Source organism: Gymnodraco acuticeps, unplaced genomic scaffold, assembly GCF_902827175.1.
Source record: "Gymnodraco acuticeps unplaced genomic scaffold, fGymAcu1.1, whole genome shotgun sequence".
NCBI lineage: Eukaryota > Metazoa > Chordata > Actinopteri > Perciformes > Bathydraconidae > Gymnodraco > Gymnodraco acuticeps.
The window spans coordinates 4,563,486-4,575,682 of record NW_022990313.1 but is presented as its reverse complement, the minus strand read 5'-3'; positions in this window follow the sequence as shown (position 1 = coordinate 4,575,682).

Sequence of the window (12,197 nt, the reverse complement as noted above, 5' to 3'; positions counted from 1 at the left end):
TAGCAGCTAACAAACAAAAAACACCAGCTGCTATTCAAGCTATTAATCTCAGGAGAACCAACCTGAGCTAATGCTAATGCTAATGCTAATGCTAATGTACTAATTGCTGATTCGCTATGTTTCTCCTCAGAAAATAAGTTCATATGAAAACATGAATCAAATTTTCTGGGGTGAAGGGAGATTGAACGTTTACTCTGTCACCATGACAACAGGCCACTTCCTCATGAATTCAGCGGCTGGGACAGGTCAAAAGGTCACTTGGTGGTAATGATGACAGATGAAGGGTTAGTGGCTGGGGGGGGGCGGGTGTTGTAAAGTATCTGAATGGGGCTGTGTGTCTGTGACTGTGTGCTTCATCTTGCTGTTGTCCATAGCAACAACATGCTCTTTTTGGACTCCATGCTGACTCTTGTCTCTAAGTGACCGTCTGTGAAGTCATGCACTCATGGGACCTCTGTACATCTGCAATACAGATAGAATTTTAAAATACATTTCATATTGAAGTTGTAGTTGCTAAGACACAACTATATTCAATCTTTACAAGTGGAAGGAAATCAGAGGATGGAATATACATGGAGAAATGTGCCTGGCTAATACACTGAACAAATGATATTGGTAATGGCCCGCCCTGCAGCGCCACAAAGAGAGCAGTGTTGAAAGGATAGTGATGAGCTACACATGTGGTCTCATTTATGGAATTACGCACTCCTTAGTTGATAATAAAAGGAAAGGAGTGACAATTTGCAACCGGACGAAAATAACTAGACCAAAGCAATTGGGAGATTTAAAGCAACCCGCCCCCCTTAATATAATGCCGTTGAGCACAGACTTAGGCAACTAAACGCAAAAGCACGCTCCAAACGTAATGTCGAAATTGGAGTGTAAGACATCTTTTCAGAGACAGAATGTCTTTGCTCTGAGGTATACTAATGTCAAATATAAGATACACAAAATATACCCTTTACAAATATGTTTTCTCACTGTTGTGTCATTTAAAGGAAATGGTTATAGGTATGGAGTTGTTATATGAGCTTATGTAGCTAGTTTAGCCAGGACAAACACTATTTATAGGAAGATTTTGTCGTGGATGTTCTCTTTATATATCTATGGTGGTAAAGTAAACCGACTCAGCTTCACTCTGAAAATAGCATTGTTGACTATAGAAAATTATATAGGCCGATTGTTCATGCCCTTATTACGACCCAGAGACACGTTTTAAAGTGTATGTTGTTTCTTACACGACCACTAGAGGTGCTCTAGTGGTCGTGTAAGAAACAACATGCTCCCGGCCCGTTCATTGCAAACGCTCCGGAGGGACGTTTATTCACAAATAACCCTCTCGGGAAAATCCTAAATTGTGGAATAGTTTGGCCATTAAAATGCTTTTTGATTCGATTTCTGGCGAGAAGTGTATATTGTACTCTTAGAATCCACGTCCAGTCGATGTGTAGGATCTATAGTTTGATAGATATTACGAAGATGATTTGAGGTCTCGCCAGGATAACGTGTATGCAGCTTCCATGTAAAGTTAGCGTGGGTGAAAACAGTTTTTCCGGTCTCGAAGTTTTCATAATAAAACCGGATATATTCCCCTCACTATCAAATGATTACACAGTGATATCTGCATTACTCATCCACTAAAAAACATCAGTTTATCCTTGTTAATTACACAATATTGATTGTTTAAATTGTGTACAATGCTTTTGTGTTTTTAACCTTCGATTCAGAGAAACAAATAGTTTTTTCGGAGTTAAGACACTACAGTTTCCGAAGACACTACACTACCCAGAATCCCCAGCTATCGTTTGGGACTACAACATCCGCCTCGCTTTACAAACCCCGTGATTAGTCATCAAGCCCTGTGATTTGATGTTGGAGTGGCAGTGCGTGTCACGATCTGTCTGTGTTGTGTTTTGTCTTGTCTTTTTCTGTCTTTGGTTTCATGTTTTATTTTGAAAAGTCTTCACCCACTGTCTTGCCGGTTGCTTTCTGTCTGTTTTCCCTCCTACCTGATTACCCGATTGTGTTCACCTGGTGCCCCTGTGTTTTCTCCTCCCTCCTCACCTGTCTCTTGTTTGTGTGATTAGTCTTGTGTGTATTTAAGTTCTGGTTTCTCTGTCTGTCATTGTTGGTTCATTGTTTGTCGTTGACTGTGTTCACGAGGTGGTGTTCTGGTTGTTCCTTAAAACCTTGAAATAAAGGTATTTTTTCTGTTTATTCTGCATTTGGGTCCTGCCTGCTTCACTCACCTTAACGGTAGTGATGGCGAGATGAAGCCTTATGAAGCTTTGAAGCTTTCCAGCCAATTGGTTCGCAAAAGGGTTCATCTCATGAGGCTTCATCATGGGCTTCATTTGAACACAAACCCCCTGTTGGTCAAAGTGTGTAAAACAGGCAGATTGGACATCTCAACAGTGTGCTCTATCTCATACCGAGTTCCCATTGATTAAAGCCTTAGAATAACTCTAAACAACGAACATTAAATCATATTTTCATGTCAACAATATTGTTTTTATTCCAGTTGAATGATTGTGATTGAAAAGCCTAAGGAGGCTGGTAAACATTGCAAAGAGGGATTTGTATTCCTTCATAAACGTAACCATGTTGTAGCCTGAGAAAGGCTAAACCATATCAAAGAATACATTTATTAACTACATTATCTCATTTAGCTGTAGCTTTTATAAACAACAAAAAATACGTAGGCCTATTGACCAGTTGTTGAACCAGGGACCCTGCGGTCGTGAGTCAACTGCTTTCCATGAGCCCCACACTGAATCTCCCTGAAAACACTGCACGATATTTATTCCTGTATTTATTCATTTATTTATTCATGTTTTTATTCCTACATTTATTTATGCTTGTATCTATTTATACTTATGAGTATGACATGTTCCGACCTCTATATAAGTGAGGGTCTGAGCTCTCTTAATTCCATCGTGTCACCGGGCCCAGGTACAGGAGGGGTAATAATATGGTTCTTCTTATTATACATCCATGGGTATAGGCCATAAGGTGAACCCTGTTATCGTTTCATCCCGCTCCACAGAAGTGGAACTACACAATCTTTAGTTCATAAAAAAGAACGAGTCATGCTTATCCACCAAAAAAAAGTTCGTCGCTAAAATTCCTGTCAATTCTTCTAGGCACGTAATTATTGGCTGAACTAGTCCCTTCAAAGCGTAATAATATCTTGGTCAAAAGTAGTGCCACGGTCCGTTACGTGATCGTGCTACACCAATTGGGTAGCTGAGTCAATATCACTATAAAGTAACTTTGGTGTCCTCATCAGAATCACGAAAGTTATCATGAAAATGTAGCAGAATAATGAAACTCTGAGGTCTTATTATAAATGGCCAAACATTTACACACTTATCAGTACAATGATAAGTCTCTTGAAATGTGTTTCCTTCCTTTTATACCGTATTTTTTAATTGGATGTACGTGATTTTGGCATGTCCCACACACTGCTCTGCTAACTACAGTGTGTGTAATAAATGGTTAAATGATACTAAATAAAAAAAAAAAAAATATGGTTTTATTGTCCACAACGAGTTATTTGATAAAACAAGTCATTTTGATCATGTATATTCTATTTTCATAATAATATTGAACATTTTGCATGTGTCCTTGACATTTCCTGTCCACCCTGTCATTATGGGGAAACTGCCCCATAAAAAAACATCTGATGTTTTCAGTGACATCACTACCACCATTTTGTCTTTCTTCAGTGGAGGCTGAGACATTGGCTAGTTGCAGAGTAAGTATGTACACTTATATTTCGTGATTTTAATCATATTATGTGTGTAGTTGGATGTTGTCAAGCTTAACATGTCCACTCTAAACAACATCCGATTTCGCTATGAGTGGTCGCATTTTCGAGAGCTCCCGCTTTGGCGGTTATTCCTCACGATTTTTTACATATTTCATCCTCCTGACAATATGGATTATGGACTCCTACCTCAACTCATCAATGAGGCAACATCACTTAGAGAAGGAGAGTAATGAAAGCGGGGATAAAATGAACCACAATGACTTTTACCTTCTCAACGGCTGGGAAAGGAAACACCTCGCTTTTGGAAGTGCAAGCATTCATGCATTATTAACTGCAAACCCGACGCGAAAGTACTTACGTACGTACGTCAGGCAAACCAGACCGAAGAAGTATGATCGTCTTGGTCTTATTGTTAGCGGGAGACATCCATCTGAATCCGGGCCCGGTGCAGACAAGAAGCCAGTCCTGCAGGCTCGAGGAGCTAGCATCTCAATTAGCATCAGAACTAGCATCTCTTCCGCTGCAACAACAACTACGCGACGACAACAGAGACCGTGGAGACAGCGGAGACCAAGGAATAAACGGAGACTTCGAGATTCCCCCGGGGACGCCTCGGCAGACAGACACGCATGAGGCAGTGACGAGAGGAAGAGAACCGAGATCCGAGGGAACAAATATCCGCCATGTTGTTAGCCACCCTGCTAGCATATCAACGGCTAAAGCTACAACGGAGCCTCCCTCCCCCCACCACCACGGCAAGCCGGTTGCTGTAACGGACAAAGACAAATATCTGCAAGCTGACGACATTGTGCATTTAAGCAACAAAAATGGACTACATATTTTTCATCTGAACACTAACAGCCTGAGACACAAACTGGCTGAACTCAGGCAGCTATTCATGAACGGTAAGGCAAGCATATTATGCTTTTCTGAGACCAAATTGGACAATTCCATTACAGATTCAGAGATTGAAGTTGAAGATTATCTTGTAGTGAGAAGGGACAGGAACGTGAATGGAGGTGGTGTCTGCATGTACATACATAAAGACACCAATTTCAAAAACCGTACTGACCTGCATCATGAAAATAGTGAATCTGTGTGGGTTGAAATTCTTTTTGACAATGCTAAATCTGTAATAGTCGGGACAATCTATAGACCACCGGAACAGAGTGACTTTTATGATACATTAGATGGGTGTTTGGCTGATGTGGGGGATGTAGAGACAATTATTATTGGAGACTGGAACACGGATATGCAACGTAAAGACATGTCCGTCTTCAAGTCCTTCAGTAGGATTTGTGATCTGCACGGCTTCAGCCAGCTATTCACCCAACCCACCCGGGTATGTGAAACAACACAAACTACCATTGATCTCATTCTGACCTCTGACAAGTCCAGGATCTCCAGTAAAGGGGTTATAGCATGCGGGTTAAGTGATCATTATATGATATTCTGTACCCGCAAAAAGCTAAAACAAAGGGCCGGCTGTCACAAAACAGTCATATCTAGAGACCTCAAAAACTACTCTAGCGAGGCCTTTAACCTAGAACTGGAGAGCCTGGACTGGTCAGATGAGCTCAGTGGTATACAAGTTGAAGAAACATGGCTTGGTTTCAAAAACAAATTCTCTGCAATACTCAATGCTTTGGCCCCCCTAAGAACAACCAGGGTAAAAAATCGCACTGAGCCGTGGATGCACTCCGGCATACTGACCGCCATGAAAACCAGAGACAAAAAATGCTCTGAGTTTCATAAAAGTCAGTCAATGCTTTCCAAAAGCACGAGCAGTGAACTCCAGGCCCACGTGACTGAACTCAAAATTGAAAGAAACAGACTAAGAAATGACGTAAGCTCCATGATTAAAACTGCCAAAAAGAATTTCATCAATGTCAAAACTGAGGAAAACAAAAATAAACCCCGTGAACTTTGGAAATTACTCAATAACCAGCTTGGCTGCAGTAAAAAACTCAAAACGAGATTTTCTAACTTAAACATAAAGACAGATAACAGACTCATCACAGACAAACTGGATGTGGCCAAGTACTTGAACATTTTTTTCACAAACATAGCCACAACTCTTGTAAATAAATTACCCTCCCACTCAGGGCTTTTTGGAGTAGATCACATCATGACCTACTACAAAAACCTAGGGGTACGCAAAGATGATTTCACTCTAGCAAGGGTAACAACAGCAGAGGTACTCATTAAACTGAGCGCCCTCCAACCTAACAAGGCCACTGGCCATGACAATATCCCCTCCAAATTCCTCAGAGACTCAGCAACTGCCATCTCACCAGTCATAGCTCACATAATGAACCTCTCCATAAAACAGGGAAAAGTACCCAAAGACTTCAAAATTGCAAGAGTACCCCCCCTGCACAAAAAGGGCAGCAAATTGGACCCAGGCAACTACCGCCCTGTTTCTATACTTACCTCCATCTCGAAAGTCATGGAAAAAATAGTATATGAACAGGTCGAAAAGTACCTCGCGGAAAAGAAACTAATCTATGAATTTCAATCTGGCTTTAGAACATCCCACTCCACTGACACATGCCTTCTTTATTTGAGCGACTACATCAAACAAGAGGTGGACGAGGGCAAGTACTGCGGCATGGTGATGCTGGACCTACAAAAGGCTTTCGACACTGTCAATCACCCCATTCTGATTGACAAGCTAAAAGCAATTGGTTTTGATAAACTATCGGTGAGCTGGATGCAATCCTACCTGGAGGGGAGAGAACAGATGGTGGAGGTAAACGGTACTCTGTCCCCCCCCCTCCCAGTGAGCTGTGGTGTTCCACAAGGAAGCATATTAGGTCCGTTACTGTTCCTAATTTATGTAAATGACATGTCATCAGCATGTGACTGCAACTTGTTCCTGTTCGCGGACGACTCAGCCCTGCTGGTCTCTGACAGGAACAGGTTGCAGGTTGAAAAAACCCTCAGCTCCGAGCTCGGCAGAATCTGCACCTGGCTCGCCGATAATAAATTATCATTACACCTGGGTAAAACGGAGTCCATTCTCTTCGGTTCGAAACATAATCTCAGCAAATCCGACGACTTCTCAGTTGCAGTGGGCGACATTATTGTCACAAGTAAGAAGGAAATTACATACCTAGGATCTATTCTTGAGGCAAACCTCTCCTGTGACAAAATGGCATCCAATGTAATAAAAAAAAGTCAATCAAAGAACTAGATTCCTATACCGGATCTCCTCTCTGGTAAACAAAAACACCCTGAAAACTCTGGCAGGAGCACTCATTCAAGGGTACTATGACTATGCTTGCACGTCATGGTACCATAGCACCTCCAAGGCGCTAAAAATAAAACTTCAAACATCGCAAAATAAACTGGTCAGACTACTGCTTGACCTTTCATCTAGAACCCACCTCACCTCTGCCCACTTTGACAACCTAGGATGGCTTAGAGTAGACGACAGAGTACAGCTACTTGCAATGGGCCTGGTCTACAAGATCCACTACACCTCTATGGTACCCATGTACATGTCAAAATTCTTCCCAAAGGTCAAGGAATACCATGATCATAACACCAGAGGGAGCTCCACAAATCATGTGAAACCCAGATTTGGCACAAAAAAGGGGGAATACACGTTTCGCAATTATGCCACATCAAGGTGGAACGCTCTTCCCACAACTGTAAAGGAAAGTAAAACTATACTTACCTTCAAAACCTCTCTTAAAGAGCACCTTCGGGGGAGAGCATTGCAAAACTGGCCCCGGTAATGGTACAAATCTCAACCTGTCGTACAATGGACAGCTTCCCCCCCCCCCCCCCCCATCTATGTATATACTCGCATTTTAGACTCTGTTACTAACTGTATATCTGTAGACTTGGTATGTCTTAAATGTCCGGTTAGGATGTATTAGAACGAAATCTAAAATAAAAATTGTAAATAAGCAATCTGTATGTAAAAAACCACCTGTATGTAAATTGTAAATAAGCCATCTGTATGTCAAATATGTCTTATATGTCTTAAATGACATGATGAATTGGAAATGGGGGACCCTGATGTAAACAAGACGAAAGTCTTTCTCTGGTCTGCATCCCCTTAACAATTGTATGTTTTGAGCTGTACTGTACTGTACCCAATATACAAGCTGTTAATAAACTTTTCAATCAATCAATCAAAACTCTGTCATAGTTACATTTCAATTAATATAAAAACATTTCAGAAATTCGAACTATATTTGTTAAACAGTACACAGTCACCTTGCTAACTGAATCCTGTTGCTAACTGAAGGTCCACCATGTGCTCATTAAATGCTAATATTAGCCAAAAATGTCCACCCTGTCATTGTCCACCCTGTCAGCAAGCCTTCCATGACAGGGTGGACATGGTTCGTGACAGGAAGGACATGCACATAGTTTATGCCACATGCTAATACATGTGTGTAATATTATAATAGCTATTACACACATTTTATAACAGTCCATGCTATACATAGTAGGAGTGGACAATATGGATTTTTTTTGGCAATTTCGGTATCAGCAAGCCTAGTTTGATAAAGCAAGTCGAGTTTACCTGGACCGCCAATTAAAGTGTGTAAGGGAACATTTTGAATTGTCTTTTTCAAGGAATGAGCTCAAAAGGAGCTGAGATAGCGAGGAGATATCGGGAACGTCATGATGCTGACCCGGACAGAAGAAGAAAGTACCTTGAGAAAGAGAGGGACAAATGGAAAAAAGACAGAGAGACTGGAACGAAGAAGGGTGTCAATGAGCTTAGTGAGAGAGCGAAGAGGGCAAAAAGAAAGAAATGGAGAGAGGCAAAAAGTCGAGACAGAGCCAGAGACAGGGCCAGTGCTTTGCTACAGTCAGAGACACCACCAGACTCCCCTGCAACTCCTGAGAATCAGCCTGAGCCAGGGATTTCCAGGTTAGATCATTGGAAGTTTAGCTGATGACTTATTAGAAAGTTTAGATGTATTTGAAGGACAATTATCAACTATTTATGTCCCCCATAAAACAACATATTGATAAACTAACTAATTAAAATCTTACTAAAAATCCATATATAATAATATACAAATATTTTGTGTTTCAGGCAACAGCGTCTAGGGGCAAGAGCTCGAAGAAGGTCGAAGAGGAAACTGAAAGATCAGATTGAAATATTGGAGGCACAGCTCCATCCATCCATCCATCTTCTTCCGCTTATCCGTGGTCGGGTCGCGGGGGTAGCAGTTCCAGCAGAGAGCCCCAAACTTTCTTTTCCCTGGCGACATCAACCAGCTCTGACTGGGGGATCCCAAGGCGCTCCCAGGCCAGCGAAGAGATATAATCCCTCCACCTGGTCCTAGGTCTACCCCTTGGTCTCTTCCCAGCTGGACGTGCCTGGAACACCTCCCTAGGGAGGCGCCCAGGTGGCATCCTAACTAGGTGCCCGAACCACCTCAACTGGCTCCTTTCGACGCGAAGGAGGAGCGGCTCAACTCCGAGTCCCTCCCTGATGACCGAACTTCTCACCTTATCCCTAAGGGAGACACCAGCCACCCTGCGGAGAAAACCCATCTCGGCCGCTTGTATCCGCGATCTCGTTCTTTCGGTCATGACCCATCCTTCATGACCATAGGTGAGGGTAGGAACGAAAATGGCCCGGTAGACAGAGAGCTTTGCCTTCTGGCTCAGCCCCCTTTTCGTCACAACGGTGCGGTAAAGCGACTGCAGTACCGCTCCCGCTGCTCCGATTCTCCGGCCCATCTCACGCTCCATTGTTCCCTCACTCGAGAACAAGACCCCGAGATACTTGAACTCCTTCACTTGGGGTAAGGACTCATTCCCTACTTGAAGTGGACAGTCCATCGGTTTCCTGCTGAGAACCATGGCCTCAGATTTGGAGGTGCTGATCCTCATCCCAGCCGCTTCACACTCGGTTGCGAACCGATCCAGTGAGTGCTGAAGGTCGCAGACCGATGAAGCCATTAGAACCACATCATCTGCAAAAAGCAGTGGTGCAATCCTTAGTCCACCGAACTGCAGACCCCCTCCCCCATGACTACGCCTCGAAATCCGATCCATGTATATTACAAACAGGATTGGTGACAAAGCGCAGCCCTGGCGGAGGCCAACCCTCACCGGAAATGGGTCCGACTTACTGCCGAGGACCCGGACACAGCTCTCGCTTTGGGAGTACAGAGATTGGATGGCCCTGAGTAGAGACCCCCTCACCCCATACTCCCGCAGCACCTCCCACAGTAACTCCCTGGGAACTCGGTCATACGCCTTCTCCAAGTCTACAAAACACATGTAGACCGGATAAGCGTATTCCCAGGCCCCCTCCAGGATCCTTGCGAGAGTAAAAAGCTGATCCGTCGTTCCACGACCAGGACGGAATCCGCATTGTTCCTCCTCAATCTGAGGTTCGACAATCGGCCTGACCCTCCTTTCGAGTACCTTAGAGTAAACTTTCCCGGGGAGGCTGAGTAGTGTGATGCCTCTGTAATTGGCACACACCCTCTGATCCCCCTTTTTAAAAAGGGGGACCACCACCCCGGTCTGCCACTCCTTCGGTACTGTTTCCGACTTCCACGCAACGTTGATGAGACGTGTCAACCATGACAGTCCCTCAACACCCAGAGCCTTCAGCATTTCCGGGCGGATCTCATCCACCCCCGGGGCTTTGCCACTGTGGAGTTGTTTGACGACCTCAGTGACCTCCCCCCGGGAGATTGGTGTTGATCCCCCGTCATACTCCAGCTCTGCCTCTAACATAGAGGGCGGAGTTGTCGGGTTCAGGAGTTCCTCAAAGTGTTCCTTCCAATGCCCTAACACTCCATCAGTTGAGGTCAACAACGTCCCATCCTTACTGTACACAGCTTGGATGGTTCCCTGCTTCCCCCTCCTGAGGTGTCGGACAGTTTTCCAGAACAACTTTGGTGCCGCCCGAAAGTCCTTCTCCATGTCTTCTCCGAACTTCTCCCACACCCGCTGCTTTGCCTCGGCCACGGATGAGGCTGCTGCCCTTCGGGCCTGTCGGTACCTTGCAACTGCCTCGGGAGTCCCCCGGGATAACAAATCCCTGAAGGCCTCCTTCTTCAGTCGGACGGCTTCCCTGACCACCGGTGTCCACCAGGAGGTTCGAGGGTTACCGCCCCTTGAGGCACCTAGGACCTTGAGACCACAGCTCCCCGCCGCGGCTTCGGCAATAGAGGCTTTGAACACCGACCACTCTGGTTCAATGTCCCCAACCTCCACAGGAATGCCCGAAAAGCTCCGCCGGAGGTGTGAGTTGAAGGCCTCCTGAACTTGTTCACCCGAACTACACGTTTGGGATTACCAGGTCTATCCAGAGGCTTCCCCCGCCACTCGACCCAACTCACCACCAGATGGTGATCAGTTGACAACTCCGCCCCTCTCTTTACCCGAGTGTCCAAAACATACGGCCTCAGGTCCGATGATACGATAACGAAATCGATCATGGACCTTCTGCCTAGGGTGCTCTGGTACCACGTACACTTATGAGCATCCTTATGTTCGAACATGGTGTTTGTTATGGCCAATCCATGACTAGCACAGAAGTCCAGTAACAAACCACCACTCCGGTTCAGATCAGGGGGGCCGTTCCTCCCAATCACGCCCCTCCAAGTGTCTCCATCATTGCCCACATGTGCGTTGAAGTCTCCCAGCAAGATTAAAGAGTCCCCTTCAGGAGCCCCATACAGGACTCTTTCCAGGGTCTCCAAGAAGGCCGTATACTCTGAACTGCTGTTGGGTGCATAAGCACACACAACAGTCAGAGTTTTCCCCCCCATAACCCGCAGGCGTAGGGAGGCGACCCTCTCGTCCACTGGGGTAAACTCCAACAACGAAGCACCTAACCGGGGACTTGTGAGTATCCCCACACCCGCCCGGCGCTTCACACCTTGAGCAACTCCGGAGAAGAATAGAGTCCAACCCCTATCCAGAAGTAAGGTTCCAGAGCCGACGCTGTGCGTAGAGGTGAGCCCAACCAGATCCAACTGGTAACGCTCCACCTCCCGCACAAGCTCCGGCTCCTTCCCCCCCAGAGAGGTGACGTTCCACGTCCCCAAAGCCAGCTTCTGTCGCCCGGGTCTGGTCCGTCGAGACCCTCCGCTTTCACTGCCACCCTTCTGGCAGCGCACCCGACCCCATCGATGTTTCCCGTAGGTGGTGGGCCCGCGGGACGGAGAAGCGGAGGTGTTGCCCACGTTGCCTTTTCGGGCTGGGCCCGGCCGGGCTCCGTGGCAAGCCCGGCCACCAGACGCTCGCCGACGAGTCCTCCTTCTGGGCCTGGCTCCAGAAGGGGACCCCGGGCTTCCTCCGGGCCGGGTATCCTCACTTCTTAGTTTTTCTTTCATGAGGTCTTTTGAACCAATCTTAGTCTGGCCCCTTGCCTGAGACCAATTTGCCATGGGAGACCCTACCAGGAACACAAGGTTCCAGACAA